This window comes from Spermophilus citellus (assembly GCF_964194105.1).
Source record: "Spermophilus citellus genome assembly, chromosome: 8".
NCBI classification, from domain to species: Eukaryota; Metazoa; Chordata; class Mammalia; order Rodentia; family Sciuridae; genus Spermophilus; species Spermophilus citellus.
In genome coordinates this window covers 28,114,122-28,131,936 of record NC_138189.1, presented here as the reverse complement: position 1 = coordinate 28,131,936, position 17,815 = coordinate 28,114,122, and positions in this window count along the sequence as shown.

The window sequence follows — 17,815 nt, the reverse complement described above, 5'->3', positions numbered from 1 at the left end:
TTCAGTATTGTTTGGATATACTTTCTTCTCTATCATTGATTCACCTTAGTAGATAATTTTCACTTTGTGTAGTACATTCTCATGTAAACCTCACGTTCTACACAGTCTTCTGGCCCCACAATGGCCAATACATAGATAAGCTCCATTTACTTCTCTGTCTAGTTGCTACTTCCCATTCAGGTCTTTTTTCATCTATCTCTTCCAATAGATGCCTTTTCACATCATTATCCAAAATATCACCCCCACATTTGAATCCATAGCAGATGTATCTTCTGTATATCCCCTATCTTTCTTGTCTGTTCCCATGATAGCTCTTAGAACATTTTAATATTATTTCTTATTTACTTGTTTATATTATCTATACTACCATAGCATCACTACCATAGCATCATGTATGGTTCTGTTTGTTATAGTTTGTAATTTTCACTGTTTCTTCTCTGAGCAATAGTGAATTCACAGGGAGCTCTCACTAGTCTCGGATACAGAATTATAAATTATACTAAAGTTAACAACATCACCTTCATTAGTATTGGGTTATTCTTTCTCAGATGCACAGCAATACATCATATTAAAAAATCCTACTCATACCATTGGATGATAGCCTTTCAATTGATTTTTGGTTATGCATAATAGGAAATAAAGAGTAATCCCACTTAATTAAAGAGTTTGATATACTTGTAGATGAAAGGCTAAGATGTACAAAATGTTACTGAGCAACATATAAACTGCATAATTGTTATTTTAGTTTTGATGCAGATAATGAATATTGTCTGAGAAATAAGATGAGAAAAGAACCCATTTTATTTTATTCTTTTATTCTAAATACATTATGTATTTCCTACCCCATTCCTGCTTCTTACTCATTTGAGCTAGTAAGTGCAGGGAGATTCAAGATTGGTGTCATGGAGGGTTTGCTTTCTGAGATGTGCCTTACAGAATTGTTCTTTAGTGATGTCTTATTTTTCTAAACCATCTTCTATGCCGTGAACAGTGCCAGCTGTAATCTCCCTTCACCCCTGTTCACTTTTTTACCCTATTAAGGTATATGTGGGATCTTGAAATATTCTCTTTCAAGGGCTCTCCACCTTAAGAAACACATGCTTCTCTATTTCACTATGCTACAGTTGGTTTTTGATAAATGTTTTATAAAATTCTTATTGACACTTCAAGATTGTTATTGTGTGAAATTTGCATGCATCCCTTCTCATTTTTATTTTCAATGCCTTCCTCTAATTCCTACTCATACAATGATGAGTAAAATCAACTGTATATATTCTTTATACCAGACCTTTGTGCTGCATGAATATAACTGCCCAGTGGCACCTCTTTATTGGACAAAACATGTAGATATCAGTGTACCACATGATGGACTTCATTTCTCTCCTGAATATCCTAGTATTTTTTTTTTATTTTTAAAGATATTTATTTGATTTTATATTTGTTTCAGTATGTACATGTTAGATAAGGCATGTATAGGTAAAGAATCTTCTTTGATGGTATGATGTTTATCTAGGTAATGGAAGTATATTTAGATGGATAGGTATATCTGCTTTATTAGAGTTCAATAAAATATTTGGCACTTGTATATTTATACATATGTGCAAACCTGTGTGTGTGCCATTCAATTATTTTGGATGTTGGTGTTTGTTCTACAAAAATGCAAGATGAGCCATTAAAGCATGAGACATTTTCTTAATTCCTAAGTGAATGTAATCAAAACATCATCAGGATTTTGAATGGACCAATGATCATATGAGAGGAAATTAAAAAGCAAAGCAGAGATGTAAAATTAAAAATACACTTTAAGGCCATTTCTCTACCAGATATCTAATCTCCTTTCATCTTTATGCCTCTAGCTGGGCAATTTTAGTAAGGGCTATATTTTATAGTAGTTATTACCAAACTTAAAAAAGACATAATTTCTCTTTGATGCTTGAGGGATAAATAAAGGATTGTATTTTAATATAGACAACAATGAGAGGGTAGACCTTATAATAAAATAAATTTATATACACACATATATTCATATGTTGTATTAAAAGCAAAGGCTTTTGAAGACTTTGTGGTATATTGTTAATTCAAAAGCCAACTCAGAGAGGAAATGATGTACACAAAATACCATTAAGTATACAAATATACCAAATGAATATTTAAATTTGTTAGAACACGATATGGCCCAAAGTATGTCTTATAAGCATCAATTATACAACATGTTTCATTAGTTAAGCAAATTCTTCAACTTTTAACTTCTGAGAATGGAAAAAATTGGAGTCATGCATGCTGAAATTTAACTTTGTGTGTTTTTATTTTATTTTGTTTTATTTATTTATATTTTTTTTGAGAGAGAGAGAGAGAGAGAGAATTTTTTAATATTTATTTTTCAGTTTTCGGTGGACACAACATCTTTATTTGTATGTGGTGCTGAGGATCAAACCCGGCACTGCGCCCATGCCAGGCGAGAACGCTACCGCTTGAGCCACATCTCCAGCCCCTTTGTGTGTTTTTAAATTGTTTTAAATTATGTGATATTTTGTATCTGTAAGTCTTTAATATAAAATTAGAATACACGGTAACTCAATATTTTATAAAATAGTGAATTTTTATGAGATCATTTGATATCAAGCATAATTTATCTGATATTACTTTTTTACTGTTTTAAATACTTGCTCATTAATTTTGTAAATGACTGATAATACCTACCGTACTAGTTTTTTTTATATATAGCAGTCTTTACAAAGGGCTTGATAAATAAATGCAAGGACATATTAAAGTATGACAAACTGTAATTATTCCATGAGTAAATATTTAGCATGAATTTAGGCATATAATTATTTCAAAATAGGTGTTGTTCTCCTAGGATAGTTTCCATAATGTATTAATACTATACTGCCAAAAATATACAAGCAAATTTATCTGATATGATTTCAATGTATTGGAGAATTATAAAGAACATTTTGGAACTCAAGGTTTTCCTACAGTTTTAGCAAGACATAGTAATAGACTATCATTGTAATATGTTATCCTTTTACCTGAACTGAATTACCTTACCCCTATAGCTAAATAAATGATTTTTTTAAAAATTAGTTTTATTTTCATCACCTGCACTTTAGCTTTCTCATATATAAAATTTGAATATTTATAATCTTTTACAAGATGCATATTGTACCAATAAGTGAGCTATAATACCTATTAATGTACAAATCACATATGTATAAGATTCCTAATCACGCTAGGCATTGCATAATGTCCAGGCTTGCTACAGTGAATGAAACAGACAAAATTATTTTTATAGGGCTTCTATGGCTTGAGTTGTGGAATAACCTGATATTTCTCATCTTAGATTCCATTCTGATATTTCTCATCTTAGATTCCATTGGTTCCTAAGAAATCTGTAAACAGGCTTCAGAAGTCTGATATATCCCAGGAGAAGATGCAATCTTATATTTACAGTGAATTTTTTTTAATTTTTGCTTTCATGATATTCTCAAGTTGTCTACTGACCACTCAGGCTGACAAAAACAAACAAATCAAGACTGTAATTATAAAAATAAATGTTTTTAACTGAGAAGTAATTTATACTATATTTTAATAACTCATCTCTCACTGATAGTATCTAGGCCATAAAAATTTAAGCATATTACAATTGGATTGTTCTATGCCAGGGAATAACAGAGATGCAAACTACAAAATTATTTTCTATCATTTTTAATTTGTTCTTATTAGTTATACATAGTTGTAGAATGTATTTTGACATATACATATATGTGGAGTATAACTTCTCATTCTTCTGATTGTATTGATGTAGAATTACATTGTTAGTGTAATCATATATGCACATAAGATAGTAATGTCTGATTCATTCCACTATATTTCCTATTCCCATCCTCCCTCCCTTCCCTTTATTCCCCTTTGTCTAATCCAAAGTATTTCCATTTTTGATAACCCCCACCCCCAATTATTTCCTTTTTTTCCTCTTTCTTAATCATTAGATAAAGGGTTTTATTTTTTCTATATTCAAAATTATTAAGAAATTATTATATGACCAAAGGATCAATGGAAATATGTGAGAGATCATTTTAAATTTTGACTGACTCTGTACCCTGCATTTTAAAAGCTGCCTCTTTCAGATCTCCTCTTCTTTCCTTACCTTCTAACTTTCAGAACTAATACCTTGGATCACATTTTGAATGATAATCTGCATCCCACTATGTGACATATCTCTGAGCCTTGCTTATCAAATTACCTAATAAAAAGCCAAATGATTTTATTCCGTGGATATCTAGATTTTGATATAGAGGAATATTTAGTGCCCTCTCTGATTTGCTGCAATTGTACATTGTAAGGTGGGCAACTTGCATCTGGTAAGTACAATAGAAAAAGCAAAAGAATTGCATTTTCACAGTGAGAAGAAAACATGTCATAAAACTTATCTGCACGGAGGAAAAATACTAAGAGACAAAGTCCAGAGAATGATTTTTATTTCCTCATCTTATTCCAATACTTTGGATTTTACAATGGGTTTCACCCTTTCTTATTATAAATCATTATTTTAAGTACTAATTTTGAGAGTCTTAACTAACAAAGTTTAGATTTTGAAATCCATTGCTATATTTGTTTGTTATATCCATTACAAAATTTCCATCATTTCCCACAGGAAATCATTTTTATTAGGTATTGGATAATTTATTGACTAACACTTTTCCTAATTCTTCAAATAATCCCTGATATAAAATGAAATAAATGAAACAATATACATTCAAATTTGCTTTGGCCCTGAGGTATTATTTTACTTTAAAAATAGATTAATAATACATATAATAGCTGCTGTGAGAGTCAATTCTCTATGAATATCTTGTTTCTGCACTTATTATGAGCAATGTACTGGCTGCACTTTGTCCCATGTTATATTTTCAAGATGTTCATGTAGTGAACAGCTTTGGATGATGTAGGTATGGTGCCAACATTTGGAGCAAAGGACACATTTGCTTGAATCTTCTGAGATAAATTTTCTCTTCCTGAGCACAGGACAAACATGCTCACTCTCCTTATATATGATTCAGGTTCCTTCAGAATTGGTTTCTTTTTCTTGTAACACAACCCACCTCGTGCAGATATTATCTGGCCCTCTGTGTTTTACCCTGTAGGAATTGTGTCTCTGGAACGGGTTGAAAATGATCATATTCTGTCTATTTCAGTTTCTGTGAGTAATAAACAGTTATTCATCTCAAACACAGGAATCTTATATTCTAGAATCATTCAAGGAACTCTGACAGACTAACATTAACTAAAGAGTGAACTAAGTCTCAGATCCTTTCATAGTTCTTGTTTTAGGCAGGGATACTGGGGATTGAACTCAGGGCCACTCTACCACTAAGCCACTTCCCCAGCCCTATTTTGTATTTATTTAGAGACAAGATCTCACTGAGTTGCTTAGGGCCTTGCTAAATTACTGAGGCTGGTTTTGAAATTGTAATCCTACTGCCTCAGACTCCCAAACTGCTGGGATTACAGGCGTGCGCCACAGCACCCAGCCCTTTTCTAATTCTTGACACCTATTTCTTGTCAAGTTTTTAATGATATTTATTCTTAAAAATAATTTTGTTTGAGTATGTTAAGTGCACTTTTGGAAGTAAAGTAAGAAGTTTAAATCAATTATTAACATTTTACCCTGGTGCACTAAGATACAGCCCTTTAACTTTGCTATGTATACATAAAATAGTATTTCAAGTTATAGTTTGATATGTGAAAATATATTCTACTGTCATGTATAATTAAAAAGAACAAATAAATTTTTTAAAATAGTCTTTCTACATACTACTGGCTAACAGGTGAGTTAAGTCCTAGTTTTCAATAATCTCCCTCAATTATCCATAATTTCTTGGGTTTGGTTTGTGTGTTTACATTTGAATGTTGAGTTTCACCTATCCATTTGTCATCTAGAAAAAATATGATTCTTATATTTTGTGAAAATTTATTTTTTAAAATATTCTATATTTAATGTAAAATTAATCTCAGTGGCATATGCATAAAGTAATATTACTTACCTATTAAAAAAGAAATAAAATCTTACCATTTGTAGCAATGTGAATGAATCTGGAGAATATTAGTGAAATAAGTCAGAAACAGCAAATATGCATGTTATTACTTATATGTGAAAGTCCAAAATGTTGTTTTTATGGAGTAGAAGGATGGTTCACAGAGGCTGGGAAGGTCTGGGGAAGATGGAGAGAGAATGATAGAGAGACAACTTCAAATGTCCTATAGCACAGAAGGATAACTTTAGTTGAAAACAATTAATTACATATTTCAAAATAGCGAGTAGAGAGCATTTTGAGTTTTCTAGCAGGACAAAAAAGGCAAATGTCTGAATTAATATGTTTGTCAATTACCATGATATGATGAATACACCCAATACACGTGTATTCAAAATATCACCCTATATCCCACAAATATGAGCAGTTTTTATATGTCAATTTAAAAAGAAATTAAAAGTTAATCAAGATGTCTGGTTAATGAGACTATTTAAGATTTTGTATTTACCGTGTTCCTATGTACATTATTAAAGCTATTATTTAAAAAAAATCATTGTGAATATTTTATTAAAAGTAAAAATGCATGAAAGAGGACTCTGTTGCCCTTGTCACAGTTCTTTGATTTAGAACTGATTTCTGCAGCAGATGGTTCAGTGGGAGCTCAGACTTGCTCTCAGTGCTAGTATCCCACCTCCAGCACAGGCAGTAAGACTTTCTGACCCAAGACGTTTTCCAAGACAGGAAGCTCATCCAGCTCTCTGCTTTTATAGAGGCAAAGAGCCCAAATTGCCAGGAAATCAGTGCTCCTGTGAAAAATTCACAGGGAAACTTGGATGACATTCTGGATCCAAATTCCCTGTCTCTTTTTTGAAGTACAAAATTTTGGGAAGAATTCTTTGGGTTTTGAGAAGGCACCACTATCCAAATCTTTACCTCAGGCTTATCCCTGGGCAGAATCCAAACTACAATGTAATTCAGTTAAAATTTGTTGACTGTCTTTCACATATCTGGCATTCTTCATTTTTTACGCATATTAGAAACTCAGATAAATCCTTTAACATTTTTTCCTGTTTTTCCAATTTTAACAGAAGAAAATGAAGGATTAAAAAATGATATGGAACCTAGACATCTTAATCAAATTCTCATCATTATTTCTATGTAATCTAAACCACCATTAAGTTTCCATACATTAACATCCTAGCATATTCCCCTTTGGGCAGCAGAGCGGGGAGCATGTCCCAGATATTTAAACTCAGTGTACAAGACCAAGTTCCCATACTGTAAGACTGTAAACCCTACCTTTTCTTTCTCCAGATCTTTCACAGAACTCAACAAATTATCAGGGTTTATTAAGAATATACTGCAATAATTACTCTGACTTGAAAAAGTACACGTTGTTTTTACTATCATGAACTCTAAGAGGTTCTCAACAATTTACAACTCTTCTCAGTTGTTATGTGGAATGTTAATTCTTTAAAAATTTAGAAAAAAATATGTTAAAATGTTTTCTTTTGGAAAATGCCTTTTTAATGCTGGGTAATAATCTATAGAGAATGGTAAAATTAACATAATTAATATTTTTAATAACATTTTTATGATTTCAATTCTCCAGATTTTTGATGAAAGATTTCCTAATTCAATAAAATCACTTTAGTATTAAAAAAGAATAAAAACAATATACTACAGAAGAAAAAGAATGACACCCTTGGAATTAGAAAGAAAATCATTGTAATTGTTTATAATTCTTTTATTTAAAGAACCAGACATCTATTTAAACCATCACTTATAAATTATAAGTTTGTCACTTTCCTATTAATTTTTTTATTAATGTTGTGTAAATATTCTTACTTTTTTATTTTAAACAAAAATATTCAAAAAAGAAACTCATTTCTTTCCTTTTATCAGTTTCATTAAAAACTTTGAATTATGGACTAATTACTCAATATAATGTAATTGCATTATTTTTACATAACTAGATTTGTATGAACTCTGAGAAAGTTCAATATTTAATTATGTTATAATTGTTTATAACTCTGCTACTCCCATATTTTTAATTAATATGTCTTCTACAAAATTCTCTTCTTTTCATAAAACATTTCCACATATTGAATGGTAAGTTTTTCAAAAACCGGCAATTTTGATTGCTATTATGTGAAAATAAAATGTTAAATCCATAGAAAATTAGGTAAGTTAAAGTTCAATTCTCATGACTTATGAGTTCTGCTGAATGTCTCAGAGTGAGATCCATAAGATTATTGACTAAGGATGAAATCTCCTCATTTTTAAGTACTTAAATACATTTCTCTCATCAAATTTATCAGCAAGATGTGTTTCAGTGTTTTTATGGTAATTAATAAACAAACTCAGCATTCTTTTTTTCATTATAAGATCTATATATTTGTTCCCTATTTTCAAAATTCATGATTTTATGTCTTTGTAAAATTAATACTTTGGATATACTGCCATAGTGTATGTGAAAAAGAATTCCATTCCAGAGATGATGTTTAAAAAATATTTTCTTTATATCTTTGGTATCTTCTTCAGTGGAAACAAAACAAAATTAGTAGATCAAACCTAGATGTGGTTACTGGGTATGAATGTTTCCTGACAGGGGTTATAAATATATTTAAGTAATATACTTTTATATTGTTTAAACTGTCTTTCCTCTTAAATATAAGTTCTATATATTACACTGGGTCATATGCATTCTAAATTTATTTGGAGATAGGAATACATAGCATGAGGTTCTGGAACTTGACTATCTGGTTTCAAGTTCCTGGATTGGTCATGAAAATACACATTTATCTGTTTTGTTCCCTAAAGGTCTCAAGAACCTAGCACACTGCTTGGCATGTAAGGAGAATGAAACAAAGATTTTATGCATGCATGAATGAATTGAGTTTCTACTTTTATATTTTTTTCTATCACTGCTCTATCAAATTAGCAGAATTTTAACAACTAAAAACTGATACAAATTTCTTACTATTCAGTTCTGGAGGTCAGATGCTCAACATAGATCTCAATGGAAATTAAAATAATGCTTCCAGAAGGGCTGCACTCCCCTGGACACATTTTGGGATAATCCATTTCAGCATCTTTTTCCACTTCCAGAGATTGCCTGCATTTTTTTGTCCCACAGCCACCAGTATCTTCAAAGCCAACAATGGATGGTTTAGTGGCTACTGAAGTCTTTCTCATATGATATCAACTTTGACTCTGAGTGTTCTTTTGCAACCTCCTCCTTCTTCTAAGGACCCATGTGACTGCATTGGATAATCCAGGATAATCCCCCCTATTATAAAGTTAGTAAATTAACAAACCCAGTTTCATATGCAAACTTAACCTCCCTAGCCATTTGTGTAACATTATGTTCATAGGTTCCAGGGACTGGGAAGTGAACTTCTTCAGGTAGACATTACTCATCTCATTATATGCTCCTTCTCAATAATCGTGAAATATTATGAAAGTTATTTAACCACATTGTATGAGTTTCCATATCTGTAAAATGTAAAACTACAATGTGGAGTGCCAATTTTATCATTTTGTTCTATTTTAGCTACTGAGTCTGACTTCTAGGAATAGTGTCTACTGCATTATTATTATACAGTATTATAAGTATATTCTTTTGAAGTTAAAAAATTTGTATTCAATAATTTAGTTCCACTCTTCTTTAAAGGAAAATAAATTGATGACATCTGCTTAATGTTTTTTGAATACATAGTGGTATTCAGGCTTTGAAAATGAAAAAGGTAAATGCAATTTCAAGATTCTATCATCAAAAGGGAATCATTGGTTGCTTAATATGAAGAAAATCGCCCAAAGATATTATCAGAAGCATGGTTTGAAGAATAGATGAAGTAATGAAACTCTAGTTTTAAATTTATCTATGTAAGTATCTATGTTTCTATAATACAAATATATAAAAACAGACACTCCTCAAAAATATGAATTTTGGGGACCCCCACCTTGAATCTCTTGTATAGGATTGTTCTGGAGGAATCAAGTAGGGCCAACACTCAGATCAGTTTCAGAGAATAATCATAGCAGTATTTATTCCTGAAGAATGAGGTTTAGAAAATTGCATTAACGTTTTGAATATTTTTTTTTTTTTGGTACCAAAGATTGAACCCAGTAGAGCTTAACCAGTAAGACACAGCCGTAGATCCTTCTCCTTCTTTTTAAATTTTATTTAGAATCAGTGTTTCCCTAAGTTGCTTAGGGCCTCACCAAATTGCTGAGACTGGTTTTGAACTTGAGATCCTCCTACCTCAGGCACCTGAGCTACTGGGAGTACAGGTGTGTGCCACAGCACCCTGCTAATATTTTGGACTCTTTTTTTAAAAAAAAAAAATCTCATTTTTTTTTCTTTTATGTGGTGCTGAGGATCAAACAGAGTGCCTCATGCATGCTAGGCGAGCACTCTACCACTGAACCACAACCCCAGTTCATGTTTTGGACTCTTTTAACTAATCCTACCAAACTATTTCTACATCTTAGTTGGGGTAAATTGACATAAAATAGTGACAGTGTTTGTTAATGTGCTTAAAGATTAGGAACTGATTGTGTAGCAAAAGGGAAAACCTACAAACAGTAGTCATTTCCTCATATTGCAAATAGTGTGGAATAATTTAATTCGTTAAATAAAAATTAAATAGTTCTTAGTATTTTAATGTAATTTAAATTTAATTTAGATTCTTTAGTATTTTTAATGTAATTTGTAATTTTATGTATTCCCCAATAATCTTGTAAAATATGATTCAGTATTCTAATTGCTTCACTTCATTTCTCCTGAAAAAAGAAAATAATTTTCAAACAGACTTAACTGTATTTATACAACAAATTACTCTGTAATTCTAAGAACATATTGTTAAATTGGCATATTATTGCTTATCTTTCTACATTATCATTGTAAAAGTCAAATGAAATCACAGATGAGAAAACCTTTAGGGCTAAAAAGTTTATACTCATGAATCATGAATTATTCTAGTTCTTCTCTTAAGTTTCATTAGCTCCGTGAGTTGAGCATCCACTTGAACTTCCTCAAGGGCATATCTTCCACAGCTGCCTGGGGTTAGTTACTTGGAGTTGAGGACACAGGTTGCAATGACCATCATCAAACGTGAAGGAATTTAATATTTAAATGGAGCATTTTAATTTTTTTTTGTTATGAAGTATGATTGAGTTTTTTTTTCAAGGAAAATGTAAGTAGATAGCATTGAAAACAAAACAAAAACAAGAGCAATAATCAGACTTTCAAACTGTATCCTGCTAGTACTGTTCTTGCTATGACGATGACTACCATTGTTTCCAGAGCCACTACCTCCATCTTCACCCCAACAGAAACATTTCAATTGACACCAACATTTTACCATGTCAGAAAACATTCAAAAGCTTTCAAGAAGTTATTTTGTAAAACTATAGTGATTCTTCCATATCTGTAGGTTATTTGAATTACTTTGTACTTTATGTTTTAAGTTCTTGAAGACCTAATATGCCTACTTACTTTAGCCCCCTTTTCTAATATTATCCTTGAAAGAACAGATGTAGCTTTACTAGTTTCATTTTTATCTGATCCTCATTAAAATAATATAATTATGAAAAACTTTTAAAACATTATCAGTATATCTCCTCCCATCATTAGTATGCTGTTTGGGAAAGCTTAGATGAATTTCTTATATCCCATTTTACAGATGTAAGAAAAAAAAGGCTAACACAATTCAAGTAATAAGTCCAAGGTTACACAGCAAGTTAGAAGTACAGATTTTTTTTTTTTAAAGTGTGAAATTTGTCAGCTGGTAACCTGGCAAGTTTTTGCCCTTTGTTTGTTAATTCAAACACATCCTACATCACAATCTATCAGGTAATTTTCTTAGTGGCTTCTTGGATTGAAAACAGGGTCAGATGCACACTTAAACCTTTAAAAACTTTAAAATACCCAGCAAGAATGCTCATGTTGTTTGTCCTTGAATTTGCATTTTATTTCTCACATACAAATTATGCATTTGTTTGAGAGCATCATGGCATTTATTAATTATCCAAACTGAATTCTCATTTTCAGTAAATGGCACCTTACACAGTGGGGCCATGTCAGACAGGAGCTTTGACTAGGGAACAAATGTCAGTGTGGTGAGGAGCCTGCTGAGTGTTTAATAACTACAAACGAAGTGCACTGTTAGTGTTATCAAGCATCATTCCATCACCCAGTAGGTTTCTTTTGTAAGTAAAGATAAAATGACTTCAACAATCTGTACTGAATCCATCAATTTTAACTGTAAAAGCACCAGGGAAAGCAAAGCTCCATTTGGAATGATGTTGGAAAGAAAAGAATAAAAATGCCATTATCAGGCAAGAAATAAATAATTTCAGTTTAATCACTGACTACATAATATTATGGCTTTGGAAAACTATAATACATATAAGCTGTTTTTGACCACTACTTATTTTCTATGGGTGGTGAAGACAGACCTGTGTACATGTGTGCTATAGTTTGAATATCCTCTCCAAAACTTGCAGTGAAATTGAATTTCCCTTGTGATGGTAACACTAGGTGGGACATCAACAGGTGATTAAATCAGGAGGGCTATGCCCTGATATATTGGTGTTACACTCAGTCTTTGTCACTGCAGTGATCAAAAGATCTGACAAGAATAAATAAAGGAAGAAAAGTTTATTTGGGAGCTCATGGTTTCAGAGTGCTCGGTCCATGGATTGCAGACTCCATTGCTCTGCAGGTTTGGCAATACATCATGGTGGAAGAGTGTGGTAGAGAAAAGGAGGTCAGGTTGTGGACACCAGGAAGCTGAGAGGCATGAGCAGATGAGTGTGAGCAATTGAGATCTGATAATGGAGTTATATTAAAAAAAAAACAGAAAAAGCAGTATATTTTATGGAATGAACTACAGGTATCTGAGGAACAAAACAATAATACTAACAATAAAAAATCACTCGAAGAAACCAAAGTTGCTGGCATAAAGTTGAGACAGAGAGAGAGAGGGTGAGGACAATGAGAAGGGAGAGATAGTGACTATCTTGGTTGATTCGTCAGGAATGTCATGGGTTCTGGCCCTGATTGTTTCCTAAAAAGTGAACTGAGCTTCCCTCACTCCCTCAGCCTCCTGTCTCAGACTTTTTATGTTCTTCACCAAGCTGCACTGATCATATCTATTATCTCATTTATATTGGAAGTTTATTCTATGAAAATTCATCTTTGGGTTAAAAATTGTAGCTGAATACAAACTGAAATCTTTCTTTATTCTTTTCTTGTCACCAATTCTAGAAACTTAGCATTGATGATTAGATTGTTTTTACCAATTCTGACAGCAGTTTATTAGAATAGGGATTAAAAAATGAAGTTGAAATCATTAACAACAAATAATAGTTTAGCTGTCTTACCCAATTAAAAAATAAATATTTGTCTTTAAAATGAACATTAAAATATAGTTGAAGCTACTTCAAAATGTTATAAAATATAATTAGTAAAGTTAGAATTTATTATATATTTTTGTTTATAAGAATATTATTTGATATATCCATAAGTATTATTGAGAGGCTGTTAAAATATGATGTGTCTTTTTCAAATTTTCACACATAAATACATACTAATATAAAAAAGGAATAGTTACTATTAATGAAAAATTATTTGTATCTATCTTCTATGGATATATCTTATAAAAACTTGTAAAAGAAAAAAATATATAATAAGAAAGCTAGAGTAAAGATATTTTGTTTAATGTTGTAGTTGACTTTAATGATTCATAAAGGTCTTGTTTTTAGTCAAGAAGTTAACTGGTTTTCCAATGAAGAATATGTATTTTCTTTGTGAGTATCGGTATATATGAATAATATTTCCTTTTTGAGAAGAACTAGACCATATTAACCAAAGCCTAACTAATAAAATAATTCCCCAAATAAATTCCATTTGGTTGAAGGAGAGGTATTTATAAATAAGATAAAGTCATTATTCATAGAGAATAATATCTCTGGGAATTGTTTATTTTGGGGTTTATGCTTTTTGTTTTATGAATGAAAATTAAAAATGTGGTGTGGTTGTCACAAGAGGTGTCCTGGTATCCTGTAGCAATAATCTAATTTTTATTGCTTTCAAACTCCTCAATTATAGATTATGTTGCAATGAAACCAATCATAGTAAGACATTCTCTGAAATCAGGAGCTCCTATTTCTCATCCCTCTTAGAGATTATCTTTGACCATTGGCTGTTAGAAGGGCCTGAAGTCACACAAGAGTCATCCAGTGTGTAAAGGCATAAATGAATACACAAAAAGGTCATTTGATTTTCTAAGCATCACATTTAAGAAAATTTAGAATGACGATATTTAGCCTTCTAACCTTTGGGATTTTATTTGTATTATAAATGAAAAGGAAAATCAATGATGAATATCAATTACTCAAACCTTACCTTTATTTAATGATTTACAATTTAATATTTAATTTTTTGATAATTTTATGCCATTTTCTTATTTTCTAGAAACTTTCAAAAAGAAAGTTTGCTGGATAAGAACAGATGTAAAGAAATTAATAAGGAAGAAGTACACAATTGGATATTAAATTAAAAAAAGGAGAATAAAAAACATAGAGATAGGGTTTGAACAATTAATACCTCACATTTATTTACATATTCTTTAAGAAGTGCTCTCATGTTGCTTGTTTCTTCACAATATTTAATTGTTCTGTCTCACCATCTGTAATTTAGGAAACCAAGACTAGAAGGTACAAAACTTCCAAGGAGGAAACATGAGATGATTATTTAAGTCCTTTCATTCAAAAAAATAAATAAATAAAAGCAGGATGAGAGAACACTTAGGGGAAAACAGGGTAGGCAAAAGATTTCATCACATAGTTGAAAACCATCTCATGTCCAGAAGAGCAAAATGATATTGGTTTATTTGGTCACTGACTCTACAATTCCTTGTCTTTCTTCAGGTTCATAGGCATAATATCTAACAGCAACGGGTCTACAGAAAAATTCTTTGAAAAATCAGTCTGCTTTTTTTTTTTAAAGTTCCTTACTTTAAATAACAAATCAGCACTAAAAAGAGAAGACAGGAAAAAATTAAAATCAGATCTGAAATCAATGAAATTGAAACAAAATTTTTAAAAAATCAATGAAACAAAAATCTGATTTTTTGGAAGAATACATAAAATTGTTAAACCCTTAGCCATGATAACCAAGAAAAAGAAATAATCAAAATTCTGAAATTTGTGATCAACAAGGAAATATCACCATGGACACCACTGATTTACAGAGGATAATGAGAAAACATTTTAAATACTTATATTCCAATGAAATAGGAAATCTTGAAAACACCAACAAATTTCTAGAATATTATATACCCAAATTTAACTAGGAGGACATAGAGAATATATACAGATCAATTAAAAGCAATGAAATTGATGATGTCATTAAAAGCCTACCAACAAAGAAAAACCCAGAATTGAATAGATTCTCAACTGAGTTTTACCAGACCTTCAAAGGAGAACTAACACTAATACTCCTCAAAATATTTCATGAAATAGAAAAGAGGAGAGCCCTTTCAAACTCATTCTATGAAGTTAGTATCGCCCTGATACCAAAACCAGACAAGACACATCAAAGAAAGAAAAATTCAGACCAATATCCCTGATAAACATAGATGCAACAAGTCTTGCTAAAATACTGGCAAACTGCATCCCAAAACACATTACAAAGAGAGTACACCATGATCAAGTGGGGTTCATCCCAGGGATGCAAGGATGGTTCAACATGGGGAAATCAACATATGTAGTTCATCATATCAATAGACTTAAAGACAAGAATCACAAAATTGTCTCAATAGATGCAGAAAAAGCATTTTCAAAATACAGTATCCATTTATGTTCAAAACACTAAAAACTAGGAATACTAGGAATACACTGCACCATTGTAAAAGCTCTCTATGTTAAGTCAAAGGCCAACATCATTCCAAATGTAGAAAAACTGAAAGCATTCCTTCTAAAAACTAGAAAAAGATAGGCATACTCTCTTTCACCACTTTGATCCAATATTATCCTTGAAACTTTAGTCAGAGCAATTAGGAAAAATAAAGAAATTAAAGGGATGTGAATAGGAAAAGAAGAGCTCAAACTATCCCTATTTGCCAACAACATGATCCTATATTTAGAACAACCAAAAAACTCCACCAGGAAACTTCTAGAACTCAAGCAAATTCAACAAAGTAGCAGGATATAAAATTATCATCCATAAATTAATTATGTTCTGGTTCACCAATGATGAATCAGCCAAAAGAACAATTCGGCAAACTATCCTATTCACAATAGCCTCAACAAACCAGTAAACAAACAAAAGAAAACACCTGGGACTCAATCTAACAAAAGAGATGAAAGACCTCTTCAATCAAAACTATAGAACACTAAAGAAAAAGTTGAAGGAGCCTTAGAAGATGGAAAGATCTCCCCTGTTCTTGGTAAGGCAGAATTAATATTTAGGAAATGACCCTACAACCAAAAGTGTTATTCAGTTTTAATGTAATTCCTATTAAAATTCCAATGATGTTCTCCAAAGAATAGAAGAAGCAATCATGAAATTCATTTGTAAAAATAAGAGGTCCTAAAAATAAATAAATAAAAGGGGTCCAAAATATCCAAAGCAATTCTTAGCCTCAGCAAAAGTGAGGCACTAAGCAACTCAATGAAACCCTCTCTCTAAATAATATACATAATAGGGCTGGAGATGTGGCTCAGTGGTCTAGTGCCCCTGAGTTCAATCTCTGGGACTTCCCCACCAACAAAAAATAAGTAAATAAATAAAAATAAAAGTGTACCTGGAGGCATCACAATACCAGACCTTAAATTATACTACAATACCTAGTAATAAAAACAGCATGGTATTAGCACCAAAACAGACATAAAGATCAATGGTACAGAATAGAGGACACAGAGAAAAACCCACACAAATACAGTTATCTCATCCTAGACAAATAGGCCATAAACATACATTGGAGAAAAGTTGGTCTTTTCAAAAAATGGTGCTGGGAAAACTGGAAATCCATATGTAGGAGAATGAAATTTAACCCCTATCTCTCACTCTGCACAGAATTCAACTCAAAGTGGATCAAAGAACTTGGCATTAGACCAGAAACCCTATACCTCCTAGAAGAAAATTTAGGCCCGAATTATCACCATGTCACCTTAGGGACCAAATTCCTCAACAAGACTCTGAAACCACAAGAAGTAAAATCAACGATCAATAAATGGAAACAATGAAGAAAGTGAAGAGAAATTCTCCAGAATGGAAAAAAATCTTTCCCAAAGATACCTCAAATGTAACATTAATCTCTAGGATATATAAAGAACTCAAAAAACTTAACACCATAAAAACAAATACACCAATCAATATATGGGCTAAGGAACTAAACAGACACTTCACAGAAGAAGAAATAAAAATGGTGAACAAATATAGGAAAAATCTTCACCATCTCTAGAAATTAGAAAAATGCAAATTAAAATTACACTCAGATTTCATCTCACTTGAGTCAGAAGGGCAATTATCAAGAATACAAGTAACAGTAAATGTCGGTGAAAATGTGGAGAAAAGGCTACACTCGAACATTGCTGGTGGGCCTGCAAATTGGTGCAACCACTCTGGAAAGCAGTATGGAGATTCTTTAGAAAACTTGGAATAGTACCACTATTTGACCCACTTATCCTACTTCTCGGCATGTGCCCAAAGGACTTAAAATCAGGAGACAGCCAGATCAATGTTTATAGCAGCTCAATTCACAGTAGCT